General features: G+C 46.1%; 1 non-coding gene and 2 pseudogenes across 1 annotated transcript; all 3 read right to left on the bottom strand.

The window, feature by feature from the left end:
• Positions 1-3,644: 3,644 nt before the first annotated feature.
• TRNAL-CAG (transfer RNA leucine (anticodon CAG)) lies at positions 3,645-3,725 on the bottom strand. Its single transcript has one exon. It is a non-coding gene; the product is annotated as a tRNA-Leu (tRNA).
• Positions 3,726-4,136: 411 nt separating this feature from the next.
• On the bottom strand, positions 4,137-7,649 carry LOC136497707 (probable apyrase 6; annotated as a pseudogene).
• Positions 7,650-9,899: 2,250 nt separating this feature from the next.
• On the bottom strand, positions 9,900-10,757 carry LOC136497699 (expansin-A21-like; annotated as a pseudogene).
• Between the last annotated feature and the right edge of the window lie 2,168 nt (positions 10,758-12,925).

Raw genomic sequence — 12,925 nt, 5'->3', positions numbered from 1 at the left:
TTGTTTTAGTTACAACACTTTCAAATTTGAATGTCATTCAATGCTTAGGGGGTGTTTGGTTCTTTAGTCGCTCCTAAAATTTATGTCACATCAAATGTTTAGAGGCTAATAAGGAGCATTAAATATAAATTAATTACAAAACCAATTACATAGATGGAGGCTAATTTCCGAGACGAATTTTTTAAGCCTAATTAATCCATCATTAGCACATGTTACTGTAGCACCATGTTGTCAAATCATGGCCTAATTAGGCTTAAAAGATTCGTATCGCAAATTAGTCGCAAGTTGTGCAATTAGTTTCGTAATTAGTCTATATTTAATACTCCATGCATATGTCCAAACATTCGATGTGACAAGAATTTTAGGAGGAGAGGAAGGAACCAAACAGACCCTTAGTCTGGGCCGGCTGCCTGGTCTGCTGGAGCTGGCTGATTGCCCTGTGTGACTGATCAGCAGTGCTAACAGCCCAACCAGTCACAATACGAGCCGAATAGACCTTAGGCTGCGTTTAGTTCGCGAAATGAAAATTTTTATACGTCACATCGGATGTTTGATGTCGAAAGGAGTTTTCGGATACTAATAAAAAAAACTAATTACATAGCTCGTCTGAAAACTACGAGACGAATTTATTAAGCCTAATTAATCCATCATTAGAGCATGTTAGTTACTGTAGCACTTATGGCTAATCATGGACTAATTAGTCTTAAAACATTCGTCTCGCAATTTTTAATCAAACTGTGCAATTAGTTTTTTTCGTCTATATTTAATACTCCATATATGTGCCGCAAGATTTGATGTAATAGTTTAGGGTGAAAATTTTTTACAACTGAACCAGGCCGTCCATCCCTTCTTGGATTCTTGACACCCGTCCTTATCCTTTCGAGACCGGTGGAAATCGTTTTTGTACTTAGCGAATGATATAGATGTCATGATGTTTCACATCAAACGCCCATTGATAGGTCATGGACTCATGGTAGCAACAATGTTATAGGGGCTAGCATGGCCTGTCCCTATCACTTGTTCAATACCGGAATGTACTATTAGGGCCATGCCTTCTCCTATTCCCGCATGGGGCAGCATGCACCATGTTGTTTGACGTGACTTTGATGCGTTGCTTTTTTACCCTTCGGTGGAAGGAAATGCTCAGCTGAGTTCGTGCGGCGGTACTCTGGTGCCCTTCCCCGGCGTGAGGGAAAGCTGAGTCCTGCAAGGGCGTCCCCTTTTGGTAGGCTCCACCTCCGACGAGGACCCTTGGTGCATGCTTGGCCGAGTTCTCCACTATTGAGTTTTGCATCGGAACTCGGTACTGTAAGGCCTCATTTAGTTTCTCTTCTAAACATTTACGTTCTATCCATCAAATATTTAGACATATATATAAAATATTAAATATAGAGTAAAAACAACTCATTACCAAAGGTTACCTCGATGGGGTATAAGCCCGAATAACGAGGGAGAGGGGGAGTACCCCATGTCCAGACTTTTGTCATTTGTTGAAAAAAGGAAAACACAGAAAATGTGTTGATTAAAATGTTTAGCACACATTATTAGGAAAAAAAGTTTAGAACAAAAAACAAAAAATATTATCGGTGTTTCGAGTTACCACCAACGAGTAAATTTCTAATATTACGCGTCTGGCTCGAATGGTGTGCTAAGAGGACACGAGGTTTATACTGGTTTGTGCAGAATGCTCCTACGTCCAGTTCGTTGCTGCTTCTCGTGTTACTAGCACTGAAAAGTTCGTAGTAGGGGTTACAAACGGGCGAGAGAGGGACATGTCCCAAGTCTCTGGTGAAAGGAGTAAACGGGTGCTGAAGGAGCTCGGTTGCTGCTCAACTGTGTGCTCGGGGTTTAATGGGTTTGTTCGGATTTGGCTTGAATCGATCCGATGCCCCCTAATGGGGCGCCCTGCTTTCTTTTTTATAGGATAAGGGAAAGCACGGGTTACAGCGGAAGGAAAGAGAAGACCGAGAGAGAGCAGGGTCGCCGGGTCCTTCCTCTCCTTCATGCGGGTCCCGCTGACACTGTAAATGTTAACAGGGATGGCGCCACGTCGCAATCTTATCCGTCACTGGCACCATGCGCAGCTGTCGTCTGCCGGTTACAGCGCTCCACTCCGTCCTGACGGACGTCGTGGTGAACCGACGTGCCTATCAGTGTTCGTACGATGGTTAGGCAGAACAGTACCGATACGCTCGACGCTGTTCTTGATGTGAATCTTCCGGTTTGGCCCATCATGACCACGGGTTACATCGGGGCGTGCCGGTCTCTTTTCTGGTGTCAGAGCTTTGACCTAGGCCCATACGCTTGGATCTGGAGTGGTTGGTGGTGGTATGGGCCTCCGTCGGGCGAGGCGGAGCGCCAACCCTAGGGTCGGGCGAGGCGGAGCCTGCGGTCCCGGGGTCGGGCGAGGCGGAGCGCGAACCCAAGGGTTGGGCAAGGCGGAGCCCGTGGCCTTGGTGCCGGGCGAGGCGGAGCCCGTCCCCAGAGGTCAAGCGCGACGGAACCCACGTCCTTGGGGTCGGGCGAGGCGAAGCCCTCCCCCAGGGGTCGGGCGAGACGAAGCTTGTGCGCCTGGGGTCGGTTGGAGCTGTAGTCGCGCTCTTGACTGCTTGGATGAGTCAATGTTGATGGTCATTAGCTCATCATCTTCGGTTATCCTATTATTGGGCCCCGACAAATATTAAGGCCTAAATTAGGGTATGCATGATATTATGGGCTTATGTGGCCTGGATGTGTTAAAGCATCTCCAAGAGTCCCTAAGAATTTGTTCTGAAAACCAAAGAGTTTTTCGGTTCGAAAAAAGTACCGGGAGCACTAAATAAGATCATCTTCAACCGTTTCCATTAAATCACTCCTAAAATATCAAAAATTTGGTCCCACATAAAATTTTCTTTTGTCTCCGTACATACACACACAGAACTCGTCCGGTCGTGCCACCACCGTCGCCTCGTTCACCAAAGGGCGGTTGTAGAGCACGGTCTCCACCTCCATGCTGATGATGTTCTCCCCGACGCTGATGATCACATCCTTGGACCGGTCCCAGATCTCCATGTACCCGTCCGGGTGCATCACGCCGACATCTCCCGTGTAAAATGTCGCGGGGCTCTCCTCTTTGGCGCGCGAAGGAGAAGACGCCCGGGATACGCAGGATCGTGAGTCCGCGGATTTTTCTGTGCGTGGGGGTGATTTTTTTTTAAGTGCTAAAAGATTGGGAGGTGGGATTGAAAATTGTTGGAGATGAGTTTTTTTTTCAATCTTGCTAAAAATCTTAGATTGAGAGACTGTTTTGGATACTCTTGGGGATGCTCTTAAGGTTCTGCAGAGTATATGTATCTGCATAGTATTATTTGAAAAAATACGTATATAAAGCTATAAAGGTCAGTACGGTGTTTTACTAGTTACATTTTTGTTACTGTTGTGTTGAAAACGGCTAGAACTCCGCTTCATTCAGAAAAGGAAAACACAGAGGTTTAGCACAAAAAACAAAAAGAACTCTACTTTAAATTACTAAGGTCCATTTGGGAAAGAGCAAAAAACAGATGTTTAGCATAAAAGACAAGGAACTCTGAAAGTAGCCAAGTACAGAGGTTCACTTAGGACTTAGGAGCAAAACACAGAAGTTAAGCACAAAAACAAAAATAATCTGTCAAGAATGGGATTCGAACCCATGCCCTTTCGGACCAGTACCTGAAACTGGCGCCTTAGACCAACTCGGCCATCTTGACACAGTAGTTGTAGCTTAATAATAATCTTATATGAACCCGTCGGAAAGCCGAGACAAAAGGGAAACAACTTCCAGTCCAGCTTGCATGATTGCATTTGCATCCCGGTATGAATGTATCAGTGTATGAACCAAGAATCTAGTTTCCATAATTCCATGAACTCCACCAGTCACCACAAACTTTGCCTACAACTACAGTATCTCCATATATGTGTATCTGAGAAATTCCAGGCTCATAACGTGAACAAAAATAACTATACTTACTTATTCACCAAAAGAATTTAATTAACACATGACAAATTGTTGTGTGAGACATATCGAGCTCATTAGATGAAACAAAACAACTATATTTATTCACCAAAATAATTCAATTAACACATGACAAATTGTTCTACACATTCTTCTAGTACGCACAAATGCGCTATCTTCCATGCTCCACCCACCCAGCTCTGCTACCTAAGATAAAACACAAAGAATTGAACTCGTACATTGTTGTACAACACAACAACATCTATTCCTGTCGTATAAATATAGTTCTTCTGCACAAGGTTCAGCGTCAGCTGATGCGTGTTATGATGTATCGACCTTTTTCTAAGTCGTATATGATTTTCGTCTTGGGCTTCCTCCATCTTGATACAAAAAGTACTCCACATAAAAGAAACATTCCCAGCACAGCAAACAATGGTCTATTGCTATGGGTTGATTCTGCAGCAGTGTGTAATGGCTTTAAACTTGTATTTTGCATCAGTGTGATGAAAGCTCCTAGAGCCCATTCAACCTGAATGTCTCCAACCTGGTTTGAATACTCAATCCTAATCAGGAGAAAATTAAATTAGATGAGCATATGAGATCACTTGGGAGTAAATTTCACTATGGCGTACTCAATATGCTTGCCTCTTATCATCCAGTGGTACACCAAGACTGTCATGCAGTAGAGCCACAATATATGCCATCGAGAAGCAATACCGTGAAAAATGTTCATCTGACCTATTAGGATACTTTTTTCTAAGGGTGGACAAATCCTGATTGCAAAATTGTTCTCCAGCAAACATAAAATCAGATAGTGATGAAGACTTCTTAAGTCCAAAGAACTGACAGAGAATGTACAGGAGTTAGAAGTGTCAGAAGAAAAGGTTGACATGCAAAAGGAGAAAAGAAACATGTAATGGACCTTTGAAGTAAAATAGAAATTTTCAGTTGCCAAGAAGTATCCACGCAGCTCAGGTACGAAAGTAGATCCCAGGTGACAATGTTGATACTGGCACTTTTCTGCATTTATATGAGATACATGTGGCACTAATCTGTCAGACATCATGCTAAATTGAGCTTGTTCAGGTATACTAATTCAGAAGCAGTTAGGCAAAATATTTGAAGCGCATGAGATTTGCAAAAGGTATTGACTTGGTGCATCAGTGAAAAACATCTATCTTCAAGTGATTTTTATGTCAGTGTATGTGAACAACTGAACAAAGATTTGTAGTTTTGCATATATTTCTTACCCTTTCCTTTTTGCAGTAAAAGCAGCGAAGAAGATATGCACTCCGTAAAGTTTCCAGTCCCATTATCAACATATTGGTTCTCTAATGTCGACCTTGAAGCACCGCTCATCCTCACCATCACTTCTTCATTGTGTGAATATCCTCTGGGAGCACAAGGATCAGCAAGTGTACCATTTTTGGAAGAGCCTGCAAATGCGGGTGGTGAACTTGAAGAGCTACTTCGCTTGGTAATTAGTACTTAGTAGCTCCATAGACTATAATGAAACTGTAGAAAACACAACATATTAATCCCTTCCTGTTTCCCACACATCTTACACTCTGTTTAGTTACCAAGTATACAATAAACCAATGGAATGAGTAACTGCTTCAGAAAATTTTCAGTCAAGCGCTCACTTCATCAAACTGCTAAAATGGATCCTATTCTATAACTATGGTCCAGGTACATTTGTACTTACATAGCATACCAAAATAATTGTAGTAAGAATTACTTATAGGCACTGTGTTCATGAAGTAGTGTCTAGTCGTGTGACAGTGTGAATGAACTCTTCATTCAGAGTATATATTTTGTGAGACTTAGTTCCCTTGTACATCAGGTGCTGAATTCCTAATTATAGTTGCAAGCATTGTTTTTTGAGGCATCCAGGAGTGTCCTCAATGCCATGGGACATCATAAGGTCTTAGTTACTGCGGTTACGCCTAGTCGCCTAGGTCTAGTGCATGTTCCCAATGACACAGGAACAGGACGCCACAGGTCTCAGAAACAAAGCTTTCAATAGTGCTAAAGTTTAGGCTGACCATATTGATAGAGTAAGGAAAATTTAAATCCAAACAAATACCTCTTGACCTCAGCATTTCATGGAACGAGTCTTGAGCTGCATTCTGCGGAAGTAAATGATTCATCAGCCGGTTAATCTATTGTAGGATTCACAAGGTTATACAAAGTAGAAGAGTCAGTGGATATAAATAACTCACTTGACCAAAGTTTAAAAAGCTGTTGGTATAGAGAGTGTATGTTCTTTCACCAAAAGTATAATTATATGACAGTTCAGGTGGAAGTACTTCATCAGAAACAAAGGTAAGCTGAAACAAAACAGCAACAGTTACTTTGTTAAAAAAAACATATTTTTGGAATATGACCAGAAAAATAAAAACTATTATATGTATTGACATCAAGAAACCATAAGTGGAATTTGACCATCCTATATTACTGAAGGCATTTATAAATCTTACAGAAATCATAATTTCAGGTAAGTGAGTCCTTTTGAATTTTAGTACACTATCATGGGACTCATTAGCATGAACTGTATTTAAACAAGATCCAAGATCCCAGAGGAAAGGATCACAAACTGTGTATGCACTCATCGCTGAACCTGAGCTGAAGCGCCCCCAAGTTCAATTATTCCAACGGTTTTGTTAGGATCCCCTCCAAGTCTGCCAAGAGCATAATTTGCCGCAACCCAAGCATAGATACCTTCATCCGAGCCTGTAAAAGAGGTACCAGCAAGTGTAAGCAAACAAGTTGAAAGTATTTCAAAAGGGCACTTTTACACACCATACCCCCAATGAAACTTTATGCTTCGTTTTGATTCAAGTTTTTGGTCTGTTACTCAACCAACAGAAATGCCATATAGTAATGCCCAGAGCTGCATAGCCATTCATATTTCTGTTAGTCATTTCCAAATCCATCAGCTCACATCTATTGCAAGTTTGCAACAACGAACCAGCAGCAATTGGCGCTCTCTTTACATACACACCTGGAATCAGTTAGCATTTCCAATTCATTGCATTATTGATCATTTCATTTAAACACCCAATTCTGTATCCACAATGCAATCAGCCACTGAGCATGAGAGCTAAAGTACAATCACTTCCCCAGGTGGCAGAGAAACGGCAAGAGGAAAGCAGTACCTGGGATCACCTTGGCCCACGCGTCCTCGAACCGGAACCCAGAGGCTCGTAGTACGTCCCTGCAAGACGCCAAGATCGCCTCCTGGGCGCGCTCCTCGAGCAGGCGCAGCCCTGCGGTGGCCATGAGCCGCACCTCCGCCTCCCCAGCGGCGCCGCCCGCGCCGCCAATCTCATCCCTCGCGAAATCTATCAGCGGCTTCAGAGACTCCCCGGCCCGCGCCGGGTCGGCGGCGAAGGACGAGAGGCCCGGGGAGACGCGCATCACGGTGGAGCGGGTCAGATCCGGGCGGCCGTCGCGCCCCGTGGCGAAGACGTGGGCACGGGTGCCCGTGCTGCCTCCGTCTATGAAGACGGAGAAGAGCGCGGAGGCGGAGGCGGGGGCGGGACGCGGCGGCGGGGCGACGACGTGGACGAGCGCGGAGACGAGGAGCGCGAGGAGCGCGGTGCCGAGGCAGAGGCCGCAGAGCCTGCTGGCGGCGGCGGGGCCGTGGCGAGGGGGGTTTGGTGGTGGGGTCAGGCATGGTGGTGAGCGGCCGGGCCGGTCCGCCGCTGACGGCCGCCGCCGCCGCCCGCCGTGACTCGTGGACGGCGAGAGAGGTGACGACGACGTCGAGGCGTCGAGCCTTTATTTTATTTTTTATTACAGTTATATGGTTTTTAAAATTGTGGGGGAGGAGCGCTTTTATAGTACGGGCAGGGGCCGGGTGGAAGGCGCTGTGCGAAGTTTACGTCAACGCATCATTAAGACGACTTTTTGTTTTTTATTACACTAAAGAATGAACTTTATATTAAATTTATTTATTTATTTATACTAGGCATTCCTGTTTAACCAAACTGCTCTATACAATGGGAATCTACGTACGCGTACGGCACGCTTGAAGTGTGTACTTAGTTACAATGAATTTTGACGGCTTCTATGCAAATAAAGAATTGAACACATTGTTGGATAATCAACAACCTAACATTTTGACAGCAAATCTAATTCGTTCTATAGTTTGAGCTCTAAGTCCAGCTCCTCGACGTCGCCGCCGGCAGTGTCGTCGTCTGAATCGACGAGGTCCACGAATGCGACCTGGGGCAGCGCCAGCGGCGTCGCCTGGCCAGGCTTGGCATGCGCTCGCCGAGGACCCTGCCGCTGGCTCGCCGTTGATGAGCTCTGCACGTCAGACCAGGTAAACAACACTTGCCACTGTAAACTAAATCAACCAAACATTCATAGCCTATGGGGACATTGTTAAGTAAAAATCTATGTTTTAAATTATAAGTCGGTTATACGTAGCTTTTATTACGTATCTAGATATATATTATATCTACGTACATTATACGGTAAAGGACGTTCGTAGAAAAGAAAAAAAGATTAGAGTTCGAGGAAGTACTGGTAGATACTATATATAGATAGATACCTCAGACGACGCAGCCTGTCCCATGACAGGAAGTGAAGTGACGGCGCTCTGAACCTGATCGGCCTGACGATTATGGTTCTGATGAGACGAATGATGGTTCTGATGGGACGAAGTGTGGCCGCCGTTCGTTGTAAACAGCCTGCTGCGTGATGCACACAACCAACCAAGCATGATCGTGACGAGTCTAAAGCAAGTCACAGGCCATTATATTTTGCTTATATATATACGCCTTTCTCGTCTTCAAGCAACACAATGATGGGTAAAAAAATGCAAATTGTGTAGTACTAATACTTGCCTGGTCAAAGAATCATTGCCGTAATAATGCTGGGCGAGGTAATACGGAGCCAAATACCCTCTTGTCATTTGCAGGTGATGAACAGCTCCATTTCCGATCTGTAAATTCTTGTACTGCTGAAATTAAAAATACTTTCTTTATTTTCTGACAGTGTCTGAGAACAGGGAGAGAGTGGGCTGCATCGGAATCGGCAGACGCACGTACGTGTTGATTCTGTGCCGGCGCCGCTGCCACGCCGGCCGCATGCACGACCAGAGGCAGCGCCGGCGGCGGGTGATGCTGAGGCGCCGACGACAGGGACGACGCGGCGGCGTAGCAGCGATCGGCCATCTCGAGCGCCACCCTGATCCGCTCCAGCTCCGCCACGCCCAGCCCTCGCCGCGGCTCCCGCCTCGCCGCCGGCGACGTGGTGTCCTCGGCGGCGGAGGCCTTCCGCTTCTTTCCGCTGGCCTCTCCGCTCACCATGGTCGCCGCCGCGATCGATGATCTTCAATCAATATTATCTCTCTAGCTGAGCCGGCGCCGGCGCTCATCCGTCTCCGTCTTCCATCCACGCACGCACGCGCTTGGCTATATAAGCGGGCGGGCGGGCGGCGACGCCATGCATATCCTCGATCGGGCAATTGAGCTGTATCTCAGCATTGACGGCGGGGCGCGATCTGCCGCGCATGAATTTCAGATATGCTCCGTGTAAATCCCTTCTCCTTGTGCGCCGGATCCCGGATTCCTGATGCGGTAAGTGTGTTGGATGCGGCTAAGATTTGAACCATCCAGCGCGTCCAAGTTACTGCCGCGATCGCCATGCATGGAAACAAATCCCTGCCGCGATCGATCTTGCTTTTACTCCCCTCCTGCTCCTCCGCGCGCGTTCTCAACACTTCCAGCTAGCGCTAGCTACGATATACACGAAGAAATCCGGATTTGCAGCCTCGTTTCGGATACACCAAACGTACAAAATCTTATATACAAATGCAAAAGGATGAGCCCACGCAGTCATGCTTATGTAAGTATATATCTCATTGAATGATCGATTCAGACATTCAGTGAAGCCGCACCCAGTACACGTGCAAAAACTGAACTTGTTTCAGCAATATTGTTGGCTGTTGTTTACGGGAACTGGGCGCCGGTGAATGTCTGGCCGAACGCCCACCCGGCCGGCGCGGCGTTGTAGGACACGACGGAGCGGCGGTCGCTGGTGGTGACCCTGAACGAGAGCGGCTGGCCGTCGAGGCGCACGTCGCCGGCGCCGCCCACGTTGGCGACCAGCACCAGGTTGAAGTAGGGGTGGCCGTTGACGGTGAACCGGATGCCGCCCCGCCTCCGGCACGGCACCCTGCGGTAGGCGACGGGCACGATGCCCGCGCGGTACGTGGCGATGCGGAGGAACGCCGGCTGCGATAGGTCGAAGTGCCGCAGCGGCGGGTTGCACCACCCGCCGGCGTCGTTGGGGAGCGCGTAGTTGGGCGGGCACAGGTTGGTGGCCGTCACCACGACGGATGATGACGAGCCGCCGGGACCCGGCGCGCACGAGCCACGGTCGCCGCCGGCGCACCGCAGCTCGAAGCACGCGCCGCAGCTCTGCCCGCCGCTGAACAGCGCCGTCGTCGCCGTGCCGTAGCCCTGGCTGTACGTACAGGTCGCCGTACCCGCACGCGCCACCTGTGCATTGCTCCTTATTAGTTTATAGGTATTGGAGGCAGCAGCAATTGATGATCAACCACGCTCATTAGGCAGCAACAGCATCGATCGGTAAAAGAAGCTCGCCGGGGGGCCAACTGATCAAGGTACGTACCCATCGTGCCGGAAGCGTCGGCGCCGCCATAGAAGGTGGCGTGCGCATTGATCCAGCGCCCGACGCCATAGCCTTGAGCTGAGGAGGAGAACGTCATGGAGAGCAGGGCGAGCAAGAGTAGCACCGCTAGCGTTGCCATCTTCTGTCAGTCTATGCAATGCAATGCAGTGCAGCAGGTGTGCAAACGCCTCTGAACTTGGAGGGGGTGCAGAGATCGAAGAGCAGCGACGCGTGCGGGTAAGTAGCTAGAGAGATGCACATGCTTGGACCTAGTGACCGACACGCTACTCGATCGTACTGTAACTGATTCATAGGCTAGCTCAGTAGGTACAAAAGCGAAGGCGGTTGTACTTGTACACCCTCACGTGTCAATATAAATGCAAGTAGAGCACTTTTAGGTTAGGGTTTGTCATTCAGGCCTATTTTCTTCTTCGCGCTTTTACACTCAGTAAATTAAGTCTGAACAAAAAAAAGGGGAAAAACAGATATGAAATGAGTCGAGGACCTGCAAATTTGTCTCAAGTGTATGAGCGATCTTAACTGCAAAAGATCTCTGAACTACTTATTTACCAGATATGCAACGGTAGCAATTGTGAGTTGTGACAGCATAAAACTGCTGTTCATTTGCCTGTTACTCTATCCTAGTACAGCAGAAACGCGCATGCGTTGTCCCTGTGGCCTGTGCTCAATTCAAGGTTCATAAGGAGATGTGTGACCATGCACTGTTAACTCAGTTCATGCAATAAATCTATATCTATATCTATACCTACTAATAAAGAGGCAAAATTTCAGCCTATTTTTTTTGTTCATCTATTTTTTGGTTCATCTCCCTATAATTACCAGAAAATGAAGAGTTTCTTCCATCCGGACTTATATATATCCGTGCTCATACGAGTTATAATAGCTCTTGTCTAGCACGATACAATGTCCAATTCGAAAATGTATTGGGTCGTGTATGTGACCCGGACTCATAAGCCATGCTCATATGTTCGTCCATCACCTCATTCTACTACTTTTTAGGATCTAGATACATAGTTAATTACTATCAACGAGTTCAAATAGGAGTGCATCTGCGGTGCTATTTATTTTCCTATTTTTCTTTCCCAATGAGTTTAATCTAACTTCTAAACTTCAGACAAAAAGAGCAAAAACTTTAGACAAAACAAACAAAACAATCTACCGAGACAAAAGAAAAAGATCGAAGTCCGAGAAAAAAAAACAAAAGAAAAAAAAGAGGGAAAAAAACAACGGACAAAAACTATAGAAGAAGAAAAGCCAAAAAGAAAAAACATTGAAAAAAACTACGGAAGAAGAAAAATCTTAAAAAACATCAGACAAAAACAATCTAGCGAGGAAAAAGCCGAACGTAGTCCGGGTAGAAATAGGAACGTGAAGGTGAAATAAAAAACAAAAAAACTAAAACCAAAGAATTCTTGTTTAATATTACCATAAGAAAGGTAGAAGCTACAGATACATCTCTATTTGGATTAGAATTCCTATTTAGATTTAAGATAGGAGAGATATATTTGATTAGGATTTCTAGCTGTCTATATATAAAACAGGAGGGCTGCAAACAAATAAAGACCCCATTCACTGGTCTGAAACTGGCTGATTTTGTGAGAGAGAAATACTGTAGCGGCAGATTGATAAACAGTATTTCGTGAGAGCAACAAGCCGGCTGGTCTGGTTTTGTGAGACCAGCGAACAACGCCAAAGACAGTTTGGGCCAGCAACTCACCCCGTTCGGCTCTTCAACAGTGGGTACTGATCTGTTTTCTTTACTTTTTCTTTTTGTTTGTGCAGTGATACAACATGTCAAGTCGTGGAGCGGTGGAGGTAGTAGTAATGATTTGTGATGTAAAATATGAACTTTTGAGTTGTGTTCGGCTCTTCAACAGATGTGGGTGCTGATCTGTTTTCTTAACGTTTTCTTTTTGTTTGTGTAGTGATACAGCATGCCAAGTCGTGTAGCGGTGGATGTGTAATGGTTTGTGATGCAAAATATGAACTTTTGAGTTGTGATTTGTGACTAAGCAACGTGGTTTCACAGATTTATATATACTAAATTGTTACTTTCCAAATTCATAATAATGTATTATTGTTCTATTGTGGCAGACCCGATGGGCGCCCAAAATCCAACGGGTGACCCGCGGGTGCGGGTGTAATTTCTTACCCACGGGTCTCATCACATGTGGATGCAGCTGCCTGTTGCAGGTCTTATTGCGGACGGGTTTTTGCTCCACCCGCATCTCACCCGACCCATTGCCATCCCTACCCGTGACGGCGAGTTAGCGGACTCAGGGTGTT

Source organism: Miscanthus floridulus, chromosome 1 (genome assembly GCF_019320115.1).
Source record: "Miscanthus floridulus cultivar M001 chromosome 1, ASM1932011v1, whole genome shotgun sequence".
In the NCBI taxonomy this organism is placed as follows: Eukaryota; Viridiplantae; Streptophyta; class Magnoliopsida; order Poales; family Poaceae; genus Miscanthus; species Miscanthus floridulus.
The sequence above is the reverse complement of the archived record's forward strand: the minus strand, read 5'-3'. Positions and strand labels throughout refer to the sequence as shown.